This window comes from Balaenoptera musculus, chromosome 5 (assembly GCF_009873245.2).
Source record: "Balaenoptera musculus isolate JJ_BM4_2016_0621 chromosome 5, mBalMus1.pri.v3, whole genome shotgun sequence".
Classification (NCBI taxonomy): Eukaryota; Metazoa; Chordata; class Mammalia; order Artiodactyla; family Balaenopteridae; genus Balaenoptera; species Balaenoptera musculus.
In genome coordinates, this window is record NC_045789.1 from 84,394,315 (window position 1) to 84,408,646 (window position 14,332).

Below are 14,332 nucleotides of genomic sequence, written 5' to 3' on the forward strand. Positions count from 1 at the left end.
ATGACAGTGTCTAGGTCCATCCACCTCACTACAAATAACTCAAATTCTTTTCTTTTTATGGCTGAGTAATATTCCATTGTATATATATGTCACATCTTCTATATCCATTCATCTGTCAATGGACCCTTAGGTTGCTTTCATGTCCTGGCTATTGTAAATAGTGTTGCAATGAACATTGTGGTACATGACTCTTTGTGAATTATGGTTTTCTCAGGGTATATGCCCAGTAGTGAGAGTAGTTCATATGGTAGTTCTATTTTAAGTTTTTTAAAGAACCTCCATACTATTCTCCATAGTGGCTGTGTCAATTTACGTTCCCACCAACAGTGCAAGAGGGTTCCCTTTTCTCCACACCCTCTCCAGCATTTACTGTTTGTCGATTTTTTGATGATTGCCATTCTGACCAGTGTGAGGTGATACCTCATTGTAGTTTTGATTTGCATTTCTCTAATGATTAGTGATGTGGAGCATCCTTTCATTTATTTGTTGGCAATCTGTATGTCTTCTTTGGAGAAATGTCTCTTTAGGTCTTCTGCCCATTTTTGGATTGGGTTGTTTGTTTTTTTGATATTGAGCTGCATGAGCTGCTTGTATATTTTGGAGATTAATCCTTTGTCAGTTGCTTCATTTGCAAATGTTTTCTCCCGTTTGAGGGTTGTCTTTTCGTCTTGTTTACGGTTTACTTTGCTGTGCAAAGCTTTTAAGTTTCAGTAGGTCCCATTTGTTTAGTTTTATTTCCATTTCTCTAGGAGATGGGTCAAAAAAGATCTTGCTGTGATTTATGTCATGGAGTGTTCTACCTATGTTTTCCTCTAAGAGTTTTAGAGTGTCTGGCCTTACATTTAGGTCTTTAATCCATTTTGAGTTTATTTTTGTGTATGGTGTTAGGAAATGTTCTAATTTCATTCTTTTACATGTAGCAGTCCAGTTTTCCCAGCACCACTTTTTTTTTTTTTAACATCTTTATTGGAGTATAATTGCTTTACGGTGCTGTGTTAGTTTCTGCTTTATAACAAAGTGAATCAGTTATACATATACATATGTCCCCACATCTCTTCACTCTTGTGTCTCCCTCCCTCCACCCTCTCTATCCCACCCCTCCAGGTGGTCACAAAGCACCAAGCTGATCTCCCTGTGCTATGCGGCTGCTTCCCACTAGCTATCTATTTCACATTTGGTAGTGTATATATGTCCATGCCACTCTCTCACTTTGTCCCAGCTTACCCTTCCCCCTCCCCTTATCCTCAAGTCCATTCTCTAGTAGGTCTGAGGCTTTATTCCCGCCTTGCCCCTAGGTTCTTCATGACCATCTTTTTGGTTTGTTTTTTAGATTCCAAATATAACTGTCAGCAGAGTGAAGTAAGTCAGAAAGAGGAAAACAAATACCAGCACCCCTTATTGAAGAGGCTGTCTTTTCTCCATTGTATATTCTTGACTCCTTTATCAAAAATAAAGTGACCATATGTTCATGGGTTTATCTCTGGCCTTTCTATCCTGTTCCATTGATCTATATTTCTTTTTTTGTGCCAGTACCATACTGTCTTGATTACTGTATCTTAGTAGTATAGTCTGAAGTCAGGGAGCTTGATTCCTCCAGATCCGTTTTTCTTTCTCAAGATTGCTTTGGCTATTCGGGGTCTTTTGTATTTCCATACAAATTGTGAAAATTTTTGTTCTAGTTCTGTGAAAAATGCCATTGGTAGTTTGATAGGGATTGCATTGAATCTGTAGATTGCTTTGGGTAGTATAGTCATTTTCACAATGTTGATTCTTCCAATCCAAGAAGATGATATATCTCTCCATCTGTTTGTATCGTCTTTAATTTCTTTCATCAGTGTCTTAGAGTTTTCTGCATACAGACTTTTTGTCTCCTTAGGTAAGTTTATTCCTAGGTATTTTATTCTTTTTTTTTGCAATGGTAAATGGGAGTGTTTCCTCAATTGTCTTTCAGATTTGTCATCATTAGCATATAGGAATGCACGAGATTTCTGTGCATTAATTTTGTATCCTGCTACTTTACCAAATTCATTGATTAGCTCTAGTAGATTTCTGGTAGTATCCTTAGGATTCTCTATGTCTCTATGTCTCTGCAAACAGTGACACTTTTACTTCTTCTTTTCTGATTTGGATTCCTTATATTTCTTTTTCTTCTCTGATTGTTGTGGCTAAAACTTCCAAAACTATGTTGAATAATAGTAGTGAGAGTGGGAAACCTTGTCTTGTTCCTGATTTGTGGAAATGGTTTCAGATTTTCACCATTGACAACAATGTTGTCTGTGGGTTTGTCATATACGGCTTTTATTATGTTGAGGTAAGTTCCCTCTGTGCCTACTTTCTGGAGGGTTTTTATCATAAATGGGTGTTGAATTTTGTTGAAAGCTTTTTCTGCATCTATTGAGATGATCTCATGGCTTGTCTCCTTCAATTTGTTAATATGGTGTATCTCATTGATCGATTTGCGTATGTTGAAGAATCCTTGTGTTCCTGGGATAAACCCCACTTGATCATGGTGTATGATCCTTTTAATGTGTTCTTGGATTCTGTTTGCTAGTATTGTGTTGAGGATTTTTGCATCTATGTTCATCAGTGATATTGGCCTGTAGTTTTCTTTCTTCGTGACATCTTTGGTTTTGGTATCAGGGTGATGGTGGCCTTGTAGAATGAGTTTGGGAGTGTGCCTCCTTTTGCTATATTTTAGAAGAGATTGAGAAGGATAGGTGTTAGCTCTTCTCTAAATGTTTGATAGAATTCACCTGTGAAGCCATCTGGTCCTGGGCTTTGTTTGTTAGAAGATTTTTAATCACAGTTTCAATTTCAGTGCTTGTGATTGGTCTGTTCATATTTTCTATTTCTTCCTGGTTCAGTCTCGGCAGTTTGTGCATTTCTAAGAATCTGTCCAATTCTTCCAGGTTGTCCATTTTATTGGCATAGAGTTGCTTGTAGTAATCTCTCATGATCCTTTGTATTTCTGCAGTGTCAGTTGTTACTTCTTCTTTTTCATTTCTAATTCTATTGAGATGAGTCTTCTCCCTTTTTTTCTTGATGAGTCTGACTAATGGTTTATCAATTTTGTTAACCTTCTCAAAGAACCAGCTTTTTGTTTTATTGATGTTTGCTATCATGTCCTTCATTTCTTTTTCATTTATTTCTGATCTGATTTCTTTAATTTCTTTCCTTCTGCTAACTTTGGGGTTTTTTTTGTTCTTCTTTCTCTAATTGCTTTAGGTGTAAGGTTAGGTTGTTTATTTGAGATGTTTCTTGTTTCTTGAGGTAAGGTTGTATTGCTATAAACTTCCCTCTTAGAACTGCTTTTGCTGCATCCCATGGGTTTGGGGTCGTTGTGTTTTCATTGTCATTTGTTTCTAGGTAGTTTTTGATTTCCTCTTTGATTTCTTCAGTGATCTTTTGCTTATTTAGTATTGCATTGTTTAACCTCCATGTGTTTGTATTTTTTACAGATTTTTCCTTTAATTAATACCTAGTCTCATAGCATTGTGGTAGGAAAAGATACTTGATATGATTTCAATTTTCTTAAATTTACTGAGGCTTGATTTGTGACCCAAGATATGACCTATCTTGAAGAATGTTCTGTGTGTACTTGAGAAGAAAGTGTATTCTCTTGTTTTTGGATGGAATGTCCTATAAATATCAGTTCAGTCCATCTCGTTTAATGTATCATTTAAATGTTGTGTTTCCTTATTTATTTTCATTTTAGATGATCTGTCCATTGGTGAAAGTGGGGTGTTAAAGTCCCCTACTATTATTGTGTTACTGTCAATTTCCCTTTTTATGGCTGTTAGCATATGTCTTATGTAACGAGGTGCTCCTATATTGGGTGCATAAATATTTACAATTTGTATATCTTCTTCTTGGTTTGATCCCATGATCATTATGTAGTGACCTTCTTTGTCTCTTGTAATAGTCTTTATTTTAAAGTCTGTTTTGTCTGATATGAGAATTGCTACTACAGCTTTCTTTTGATTTCCATTTGCCTGGAATATCTTTTTCCATACCTGCACTTTCAGTCTGTATGTGTTGCTAGGTCTGAAGTGGGTCTCTTGTAGACAGAATATATGTTGGTCTTGTTTTTGTATCCAGTTAGCCAGTCTATGCCTTTTGGTTGGGAAATTTAATCCATTTACATTTAAGGTGATTATTGATATGTATGTTCCTATTACCATTTGCTTAATTGTTTTGGCTTTGTTATGGTAAGTCTTTTCATTCTCTTGTGTTTCCTGCCTAGAGAAATTCCTTTAGCATTTGTTGTAAAGCTGGTTTGGTGGTGCGGAATTCTCTTAGCTTTTGCATATCTGTAAAATTTTAATTTCTCTGTTGAATCTGAATGAGATCCTTGCTGCGTAGAGTAATCTTGGTTGTAGGTTTTTCCCTTTCATCACTTTAAATATGTCCTGCCACTCCCTTCTGGCTTGCAGAGTTTCTGCTGATAGATCAGCTGTTAAACTTATGGGGATTCCTTTGTATGTTAATTGTTACTTTCCCCTTCCTGCTTTAAATATTTTTTCTTTGTATTTAATTTTTGATACTTTGATTAATATGTGTCTTGGTGTGTTTCTCCTTGGATTTATCCTGTATGGGACTCTCTGCACTTCCTGGACTTGAATGACTATTTCCTTACCTGTATTAGGGAAGTTTTCAACTTTAATCTCCTCAAATATTTTCTTAGTACATTTTTTTTTTCTTTTCTTCTTCTGGGACCCCTATAATTCAAATGTTGGTGCTTTTAATATTGTCCCAGAGGTCTCTGAGTTTGTCCTCAATTCTTTTATTCTTTATTCTGCTCTGTGGTATATATTTCCACTATTTTATCTTTCGGGTCACTTATCCATTCTTCTGCCTCAGTTATTCTGCTATTGATTCCTTCTAGAGAATTTTTAATTTCATTTATTGTGTTGTTCATCATTGTTTTTTGCTCTTAAGTTCTTCTAGGTCCTTGTCTAACGTTTCTTTTATGTTCTCCATTCTATTTCCAAGATTTTGGATCATCTTTGCTGTCATTATTCTGAATTATTTTTCAGGGAGATGGCTTATTTCCTCTTCATTTGTTTGGTCTGGTGGGTTTTAACCTTGTTCCTTCATCTGCTGTCTGTTTCCCTGTCTTCTCATTTTGCTTAACTTACTGTGTTTGGCTTCTCCTTTTTGCAGGCTGCACATGTTTGTAGCTCCCGTTGCTTTTGGTGTCTGCCTCCAGTGGGTAAGGTTGGTTCAGAGGATTGTGTAGGCCTCCTGGTGGAGGGGACTGGTGCCTGTGTTCTAGTGGATGAGGCTGGATCTTGTCTTTCTGGTGGGCAGGACCACATCTGGTGGTGTGTTTTGGGATGTCTGTGACCTTATTATGATTTTACGCAGACTCTCTGCTAATGTGAGGCATTGTGTTTCTGTCTTGCTAGTTGTTTGGCATAGTGTGTCCAGCACTGTAGCTTGCTGGTCATTGAGTGGAGCTGGGTCTTAGTGTTGAGATGGAGATCTCTGGGAGAGCTTTCACAGTTTGATATTACATAGGGCCCGGAGCTCTCTGGTGGACCAATGTCGTGAACTCAGCTGTCCCACTTCAGAGGCTAAGATCTGACACCCAGCCAGAGCAACAAGACACTGTCAGCCACATGGGTCAGAAGAAAAGGGAGAAAAAAAGAGAAAGAAAAAAATAAAGAAAATAAAATAAAGTTTTTAAAATAAAAAGTTATTAAAAATTAAAAAATAGAAATATAATAAAAAAAAGAAAGAGAGAAATAAAGAATAGAGCAACCAACCAAAAAACAAATCCACCAATGATAACAAGCGCTATAAACTATAGTAAAATAAAAAAAACAAAAACGGACCATCAGAACCCTAGGACAAGGGGCAGAAACCAAGCTGTACCAACAAAATCATGCAAAGAAGCATACACCATACACACTCACCCAAAGAGAAAAAGGAAAAAAAAAAAAATATATATATATATATATAAAAGGAAGAGGGAAACTAAATCAATAAACAAATCTACCAATGATAATAAAAACTCTAAATACTAAAGTAAGATAAACCTAAAACCAGAAACAAATTAGATGCAGAAAGCAAACCCCAAGTCTACAGTTGCTCCCAAAGTCCACCGCTTCTGTTTTGGAATGATTCGTTTTCTATTCAGTTATCACACAGATGCAGGGTACAGCAAATTGATTGTGGAGATTTAATCCACTGCTCCTGAGGCTGCTGGGAGAAATTTCCCTTTCTCTTCTTTGTTTGCACAGCTCCAGGTGTTCAGCTTTGGATTTGGCTCCGCCTCTGCATGTAGGTTGCCTGTGGACATCTCTTCCCTGCCCAAACAGGACGGGGTTAAAGGAGCAGTTGATTAGCTGCAGAGGCCAGCATGACGTTGCAGCAGCCTGAGGTGCGCCATGTGTTCTCCCAGGGAAGTTGTCCCTGTATCACGGGACCCTGGCAGTGGCGGGCTGCACAGGTTCCCGAGAGTAAAGGTGTGGATAGTGACCTGTGCTTGCACACAAGCTTCTTGGTGGCTGCAGCAGCAGCCTTAGTGTTTCATGCCCGTCTCTGGCGTCTATGCTGATAGCCGCGGCTCACGCCCATCTCTGGAACTCGTTTAGGCAGTGCTCTGAATCCCCTCTCCTTCCGCACCCCGAAACAATGGTCTCTTGCCTCTTAGGCAGTTCCAGACTTTTCCCTGGACTCCCTCCCAGCTAACTGTGGTACACTAGCCCCCTTCAGGCTGTGTTCACTCAGCAACCCCAGTCCTCTCCCTGGGATATGACCTCCCAAACCCCCAAGCCTCAGCTCCCAGCTCCCACCTGACCCGGCGGGTGAGCAGACAAGCCTCTCAGACTAGTGAGTGCTGGTGAGATTCCACACACCAATCCTCTGTGTAGGAATCTCTCTGCTTTGCCCTCTGCACCCCTGTTGCTGTGCTCTCCTCCTTGGCTCCGAAACTCCACCCCCTGCCACCCCCTGTGTCCACCAGTGAAGAGGCTTCCTATTGTGTGGAAACTTTTCCTCCTTCACAGCTCCCTCCCAGAGGTGCAGGTCCCATCCCTATTCTTTTGTCTCTGTTTTTCCTTTTTTCTTTTGCTCTACCCAGGTACATGGGGAGTTTCTTGCCTTTTGGGAAGTCTGAGGTCTTCTGCCAGCTTTCAGTAGGTGTTCTGTAGAAGTTGTTCCACATATAGATGTAGTTTTGATGTATTCATGGGGAGGAAGATGATCTCCACATCTTATTCCTCCACCATCTTGAAGGTGCCTCCAACTTGGGGAGTCCTGAGGTGGAGCAGATCTCAAAATGGGTAATTCTGTTAATTTGCAGTTCAAGTCTGGATGCAGGCACTTTCCATCCCTCTGCTCTGTGGTCCTCAAGGTTTTCTCTCAGATCACTTTTTTTTTTTTTTTTAATTTATTTATTTATTTATATTTATTTTTGGCTGTGTTGGGTCTTCATTTCTGTGCGAGGGCTTTCTCTAGTTGCGGCGAGTGGGGGCCACTCTTCATTGCGGTGCGCGGGCCTTTCACTGTCGTGGCCTCTCTTGTTGCGGGGCACAGGCTCCAGACGCGCAGGCTCAGTAGTTGTGGCTCACGGGCCTAGTTGCTCCGCGGCATGTGGGATCTTCCCAGACCAGGGCTCGAACCCATGTCCCCTGCATTGGCAGGCAGATTCTCAACCACTGCGCCACCAGGGAAGCCCCAGATCACTTTTAAAAGAAGGTGCATCCAGTAGTATTAATCAAATATACATTTGAATGCAGCTTTTCAAATAAATTAGAATTCACTAACATTTGTTTGGCACTTAGTGTATTTCAAGCAGTATTTTAGATGTTAGGGATGCAACAGTGAACAAACTAGGTAAAATCTCTGCCCTGATAGTGATAACATTTTAGCTTTCTTGGCAGCACTATGGTTATATCATTGTGCTGTCTGAATAGGTTTCACAACTAATTTTCTTCGAAAATATTTATTCTTGAAAATAGATTTAGACCAGGGAATCATACTATTAATTATTTTCAGGATTTAAATCACGTTGTTTACTGACCATGCAAACTGCACAAATACAAAAGAAAATTTTATTATGGACATTTTATTTTTACTTGAAAATGCCTCCAAATCTGAGAGCCTTTCCCTTATGTCTCATATACTAAAGTGCAACATTAAACATTTACTACATGTATATCACTACATTATCTCTAAATAACAATGTTAAATGCAGGATTTTTAGAGGACTAGGTATGCTAATGAAATGAACATTTCAAAGACAACATTTTAAAAATTATTATTTTAGCTAGCAATATTCATTTTTGCATAAATTTAGCATAATAGCTTAATTTTAAAATGTCTTGCATTTTTCACCCCATTTAACGATTTCTTATATTTTAAAGGACAGTGTGGTGAATTAATGTGGGAATATTTGCATTATCTTATAAATAACATAAGCATTGTTAAACAGAGGAAGGAAGCCAAGTTCTTTAAAAATTTTGTACATATCTATTAATCATTCGATTGTGTGTCTTTATCTGCTCTTGCTGCATTGTTTCTTTATACTTGTGGAAAATGACTAATACAGAGATACATAGTGAATTATTGCTGCCAAAAATAAAATATGAATTTCCTTAACATAGGATGTTTTTATTGGTATATTTTAGTAACACTTTTAAATTTTTTTAAATATGCATTTTTAAGGATGCACTCTAATTTAATTTTAATATATTTAATAAAATAGATGCACAACATTATATATATGCATATATTTTTATATGCACATACACTTTAGGGTCACTGAGTTGAAAACTGCTATTAAAAATATGTAACCCAATATATATGAAATTGAAAAAAAATTGTAGTAGACATAGTGAATATTAGAAAAATTTGTATTAAAATAGCACATGAAAAAGGTTTATATGCATATTTTCAGAAATATACAAAAGATGAAATTAATTAACATTGTAGAACAATATTATAGAAAAATTATGTTAAATTGTTGTATATTATAAATAATATGGAGAAAATTGTCACTGTCCTAAGGAAGCTTGCAAAAGAAGTAGACAAAGATAAGACTGATGAAATAATTCCAGAAATTGAGGGGACAGTAAGTCATCTGCTGGATCACATGCACAGACACTGAATGTTTCAAGAAATTATAAAACCTGTGATTCCATTGAAGATCTGAAGCTCATTACCAAAAATAATGTACAGTGAACAGTGGTGAAATGCTTCCATTACAGTTGACACACAGCTCTGAGTTTAAAGTTTGAATGTAAGCCTTAACTTTGAACAAGTCCCCTAACACCTGCAAACATTGTGAAATGAGGGTAGAAATAATATTACGAACCTCACAGGCTTTCTGTGATATTAAATTAAGTAATGCATGTGAATGTACCTAGCCCAGAGCCTAACAAAAACGTTAAATACTTACTAAATTTATCATTACTTTTATTACATCCTTTGAATGGATAAGGATCTCATCTCCTGCCCCTTATATGGAAACACATAGAGGGAAATAGCCTACACTAATCCCCAAAGACCTCCATATGGATTAATAAACTCCAGTTGCACCCAGTAGTAACTAGCTTGATCATGTACACTGTATTGGCTGCCTTCTGTTTGGTTTCATCTCAGTCTCTACTCTTGTTCAATTGATCACTTCCTAAATATTGCACTTGGATCTTTGTTTCAAGGTCCTCTGCTGGGAATACTAAATAAGAGAGGTTGGGAATATAGCTTTAATCAATGTCATATAACTGAGAATTTGGACTTTATTCAATGTCGTATAAAAATGTTTGGAACATGATATAATATGAGTGGCTTTGGGAGAGGGTGAATTTAGAGGGAGACTGTGAGATGGAGTGAAAATTTGAAATATTAGAGAAAAGAACACCTAGGAATTTATTACAGTTGGATAAACTATGATAATAAGGATTTGAATCAGACATAAAGAAACAAGACTAAAAACAAGAAAATATTTAAAAAAGAAAAACAGCTGAAAGGAAATAATCAGCAAGACAGCGGTAAGTTGATAAGGATAGGGGTCAGGCAATAGTGACCATTAACACAGTGAATAAATTAATATATATATATATTTTTTTAATGACATGAAAGAGCACAGGAGTCATCTTTTGAGATGACTTACATGTATAAACTATTTCTAAGAAAACAGTAAAGGCGTTTTCTACTGAAGTAAAAAAGCATACAATTTTTCAAAATTACAGAAAAGAGCAGGAAATTAATGGGTGTGGCGTTTGCCAGTCACATGTAGTCACTTACAAGGAATTATTTTGCCTTTATTCTGAGACATCATTTGCGTTTTTAAAGTCTTCCTTTACTCATTAACTCTTCTGTTCAAACATTTTGTTGCTATTGTTGTTTCTAACTTAGTATGTTATGTATGAGGTGTGCTAAAAGGCACAGATAAATTGGTAGATATATCAAGATGAATAAGAAAGAGGAAAATAAACGCTGTTACAGATAAAAACTGGCCCACATATCTGATTTGGGCAGAAACAATACTCATATTTAGGAAACAAAGAGGCACACATTTACTACCCAGCATGATTTCAGGGATACAATGTATGCTCTCAAAATATCTCCCAAAATTAGAGATAATGATTAAAAATTTAAAAGTCAACTATTAACAGTGAATTTCTTTGAGTTATCGTTTTTCACCTTATTGTTTCAAAATTGAATAGCTATTATAAATGCACATGTCATCAATTGCTTGACCTTGAAGGGGCAGGGGAAATAGGTGCAGAAATGTGCTATAAATTCCATTCTAGATAAAGTAGCAAGATAATCTGAATCCCAGCTGCAGGGTTCTGTAAAGTTAAACAGCTTTGTAGAAATAATGAGTCAAATACAGCAAAAAGTGCCAGGGGAAGAGCCCACATTCATGACAAAGACCTAAAATTTGCCAGAGCTTTTTGGGACAGAAAATAGACAGCAGATGAAAAGAAAGTAATACAGGTTTCCCCCACTGTCTGAAAGTAGAGTGTTTCTATGAAACACCTTTCTAAGCTGAAATCATGTAAGGTGAACAGAAAATAACCTTAGGACACATCTTGCTAATGGATGCACAAAATAAATCCAGATAAAGCAGAGATGCTCATAGACACAGTTTAGAGCTATGTCGACTTGATGCTGAGATGCTGTGTGTAGTTCCCAGGGAAGAAGCTTGGCAGTGCCACCCTCTGCTGGGGTGCACACTGCCTCTCTGACAGCTCTCTGCAAAACAAATGCTGAACTATTTTCCATTTTTGCCTTTTTTTTTTTTTTTTTTTGGTAAAAGCAAAAATCCTCTTCAGATTTCTTTAGATTAATGAAACAGGTACTAATGTAGAGAGTGGCATCTGGTCACCCCAAGTATAATGGAATCAGTGCTAAATAATAAATTGAAATGTATATACATCCTAATCTTAACTTATCACTACTCATCTGGGAAACTTTTGGAAAATTAGCTAAATGATTTGGGTCTCAGTTTTATCTTGTCAAAATTGGTCTAGATATATTGAAGAATGGGAGTGACAAGGACTAAAAAGCAAGCATCTAACTATTTTTCTAAGATTGTATGAAAACAAAGAGGTTAAAAGCTCTCATTCCTCTCCTTCCCTTCCCCACCCATCCCCCAACTCCTGCCACACAAATAAACAAACCAAACCTCATCCAAATAAACCAGGTGCCCTCCATGATTCCATTGCTAAGCCACGTGAAGATGTTAACTCCTTGTTAACCTAATGGGCTCTTTAATTGGCTGATTCAGTTCCAAAACTTCAATACCTTACTTAAGTGGGATGCTTTCAAATTTTACATCTCCAATCTCAACCTCTCTAATGAACTCAACACAATATATTTCATGATCTACTCAACTCAAGTCTTTGAAATCCAGTGTGCACTTAAAAGACATCTCAATTCAGATGCTAAAATTTTGTCAATTACTTGATCTGTATTTGGATTTCATAAAATTTACAATTCAAAAAGTAAAGTCACAAACAAAATTGATCCAAACACAAGGAAAGTTTTTCAATAACTGAATTGAGTAGCACTTTTAAATTTAAATTTAAATTCAGTAAATTAAATAAAATGTAAACTTTGGTTTCTACTAGTCACATTTCAAGTCCTAGAGGCCAACACATTAGACAATTTAGGCATAACAGATGTCTCAAAATTACAGATTCACAAACTGAATGTTTACCCTACCCTCCAATCTTCTTCTCTCCTAGGCTTCCTGATTGCAGTACCTGGCACTGTTACTTACCTGTGGGCTAAGGTCAAAAAACTTGAAGTCAGCCTTGACGCCATGTTATCTCCACTCCTCACATCCAGGGTCCAGGAAACTGTGATACATATATTAAAAAAAAAAAAAAAAATCTGACCACCATTCATCACCTCTGCTGTTAAAGCCCTAGGCATACTCTCCCAAATCTTTATTGATTCTTCTTTCACTTTTAGTGCCTTTATGCTATTTTCCATACTATCAGTCCAACTAATCCTTTTACTCTGAATGTGCCACCTCTTTGCTCAAAGTTCCTCAATTTTTTTTTTTTGTCATCCATAAAAAATATACTGAAATCCAAAGTCTGATGTGATCTGGTCACTGCACAATCTGTGAACTAATTCACCATCTGCCTCTCACTGAAGATCATCCAAGGTGTTTTCTTGGTTGTTCCCTGAACACTGGAAGCACATCCTGATGCAAGGCTTTATCTTTGCAGTCCCCTCAAAGTTCTTTCTCATCTAGTTGCCTAACACCCTCATCTTCTCATTGAGGCTTTTCTTGACTACCTTAAATTAAAAAACCCTCCCCTCTCACACATTCATTCTATTGTCTCTTAACCAGCCCTACTCTCATTTTTTTTCAGAATTCCTATCACATGGAGAACTATCATAGCATAGTGGTTAAGAGCACAGATTTTGGAACCATATTTCCTGGGTTTCACTTTTTACTAGCTGTGTGACCTTGAGCAATTTCACCTTGCCACTCTGTGTCTTGGTTTCCACAACCCTAAAAATGAGGATAATAATAGTATCTTGATAGTAATGATGTTACTTTATCTAAAGGGCTTAGAACAGTGCCTGGAACATAGGAAATGCCTAATGTTAGGTTATATAGTTATTTGTTATTATTTATTTCTCCCATTAGGGTGAAAGATACATGAGAAAGGGACAATTTGTCAGTTTATTTACTGCAGTCTTCCTGGATCCTAGAAAAATGCCTGGCCTATATTCTTGCTAAATGAATACATGAATAGAAAGACCAAGGTTAAAAAGCATACACAGAGACACAAGAAGAAATCGACAAATAATTATAATTAAATAAGATAACACTAGGAGGAAATATGTAAACAGGAGAATTGGGAGAAGAGAGGATTAAAAAAGAAAATCTATTTGTACTGTTTTGAGTTAAATTAAATTGATTTTTAGTTCCACTCTTTTTTTTTTCCCATATTTTTGCATCCATCTCTTCATTTAATATTTTACATGGTTAAGGCTAATTTGCCTTGACTTATCAATGAGGCAAATCAAGTAACATCCAAGATGCTCTGTTTGAAAGCATGCCATATAATGCAATTTAGAGAGGACCATGTCAGTAATTAGGAAACTATTCATTTCTTGACTCTACTACTGCCAGGTATTGACACTGCTTTACCTCTCTCATCTTTAGTTTTCTCATGAATGGAGTAAAGGAATTGGATTTAGTAACTACTGTAACCTTCTAGCTTTCTAATTCGTTGCATTTGTAACCTTCTAGCTTTCTAATTTGTTGCATTTTTTTTTTATATGCTCTTGCTTTCCTCTGAATGTTTTCTATCTACCTCTGCCTTCTCTCTGTCCTCAACTGGCACAGGTAGAAGGAACCTAAGTAATGTTAATATTATGGTAAATATAGCATAATTGCAAAGATAAACATAAAGTACAAAATTATATGCTATACATGTGTACTCAGTGATAGTTAAATTTTATGTTATTTCGGTTAGCATTGGTAATAATTTCTTATCTTGAACAGCCAAATATGGTAAAATGAATTGCTGTTAATTGATAGAAAAAATGAAGGATATGAAAATGAGGCAGTAAAAGTAAATGAAATAGAGGAAAGAAGGGTACCAAATAATATTACAAATGGACAAAACAAGGGCAAACAAAGACTCTATAGTCATGATCTGTATATTTCCTGTGGCTTCAAACTCTTTCTGATTTTACAAATTAATCAAAACTACTTCTGGGTGGAATAAGGGAATAGAGAGAAGCAACAAACATTTACAGTCCTGAATCTGATTTCCAAAGTGGGCATCTCATTCAGTGCAGATATGTTACCTTCAAGTTGTAGAATATCTGAATAATTTTGACTTCA